Below are 1,970 nucleotides of genomic sequence, written 5' to 3'. Positions count from 1 at the left end.
GGCCGGGGCTGACCAATCACAGCTCAGGACTGTCTGCATGGACCAATCACCATCGAGAACTGTGCTGTTCCTCATCACCTGATCCTGGGTCAGTTTAATCCTGGTTTAGTTCTGGCTTAGTTCTGGCTTAGTCCTGGCTCAGAGGAAGAACTAAACCAGGACTAAACCAGGTCTTGGACTTGAGAGACTGAATGTTTTGAAGCTGCACTATTTTAGGACTCACTGATTTGGACATGACCTTTTTTGGCACTTCCTTCCTGCACTGTGACCAAAACCTGAATGAGCCTTTAACAGAGCCGACCAATCAGAGAAGAGCTCAACCCACAACCAACCAATCAGAGCTTCCATTCTCAGGTGACATCTGACGGTCAGGAACCAATCAGGTGAAGGTTTATTACTGGTCCCTTCTCCAAACCTTTCTTGTCTTCCTCAGGTCCATTCTGTCAAATACAACCATGTGCACTCTGGTCCTGGTCTGGTCCTGCTCTGGTCCTGGTCTGGTCCTGGTCTGGTCCTGGTCCTGGTCCTGGTCCTGCTCTGGTCCTGGTCTGGTCTGGTCTGGTCTGGTCTGGTCTGGTCTGGTCCTGGTCCTGGTCCTGGTCCTGGTCCTGGTCTGGTCTGGTCCTGGTCTGGTCCTGGTCTGGTCCTGGTCTGGTTCTGGTTCTGGTCCTGGTCTGGTCCTGGTCTGGTCTGGTCTGGTCTGGTCTGGTCTGGTCCTGGTCTGGTCCTGGTCTGGTCCTGGTCCTGGTCTGGTCTGGTCTGGTCCTGGTCTGGTCCTGGTCTGGTTCTGGAGGAGACTGATGAAGTGAAAATATATTAAATCTTTTAACTTCATCAGTTTTTCTGTTTCTGTTCCTCATGTCGTCTCTGAGCTCAGCTGCTCCCTCCTCCTCCTTTCTTCCTCCTCTTTTCTTCCTCCTCTTTTCTTCCTCCTCTTTTCTTCCTCCTCTTTTCTTCCTCCTCCTTTCTTCCTCCTCTTTTCTTCCTCCTCTTTTCTTCCTCCTCTTTTCTTCCTCCTCTTTTCTTCCTCCTCTTTTCTTCCTCCTCCTCTTTTCTTCCTCCTCTTTTCTTCCTCCTCTTTTCTTCCTCCTCTTTTCTTCCTCCTCCTTTCTTCCTCCTCTGTTCTTTCCTCTCCTCTCCTTCGCTCTGGAGTGTTTGTTTTTGTCAGAGTTTGTCGTTTTTTGTCGTCTCTGTGGTGACAGGGGTCAGAGGTCGCAGCTCATTTGCATAAACCCTAAAGTCACATGACCCTCTGAGAGTTTGGGGTTTTGTGTGTGAACCAGACCAGGTCTCCCCGAGGTCCCAGAACCAGACCAGGTCTCCCCGAGGTCCCAGAACCAGACCAGGTCTCCCCGAGGTCCCAGAACCAGACCAGGTCTCCCCGAAGTCTCTGGCACAGTTTGGACTGGGTTTAGTCCTGGTTTAGTCCTGGTTTAGTCCTGGTTTAATCCTGGTTTAGTCCTGGTTTAGTCCTGGTTTAGACCTGGTTTAGACCTGGTTTTAGTCCTGGTTTAGTCCTGGTTTAGTCCTGGTTTAGACCTGGTTTAGTCCTGGTTTAGACCTGGTTTAGACCTGGTTTAGTCCTGGTTTAGTCCTGGTTTAGTCCTGGTTTAGTCCTGGTTTAGTCCTGGTTTAGACCTGGTTTAGTCCTGGTTTAGTCCTGGTTTAGTCCTGGTTTAGTTCTGACACTGACGTCACTCAAACACTTTGTCTCATTTTCATCTTGAGGCCGAGAAACAGAAACATGTTTGTTGATTCAGTTTGTGTCGACAAAAGACGAGGCTAACGCTAACGCTAACGCTAACGCTAACGCCAGCGTAAACCGTCTCCGTGCGTCGACGTCACGTTTAAACCTGTTTATGTAACAGTGGGCGTGGCTCAGGTCAGTGGGCGTGGCTCAGGTCAGTGGGCGTGGCTCAGGTCAGTGGGCGTGACCTGGAGACATCAGATTTTTGAAGTTTACACGAGTC

This window comes from Boleophthalmus pectinirostris, unplaced genomic scaffold (assembly GCF_026225935.1).
Source record: "Boleophthalmus pectinirostris isolate CB_2022bp ecotype Guang Dong unplaced genomic scaffold, ASM2622593v1 HiC_scaffold_10, whole genome shotgun sequence".
Lineage (NCBI taxonomy): Eukaryota > Metazoa > Chordata > Actinopteri > Gobiiformes > Gobiidae > Boleophthalmus > Boleophthalmus pectinirostris.
This window is presented reverse-complemented; position numbering follows the sequence as displayed.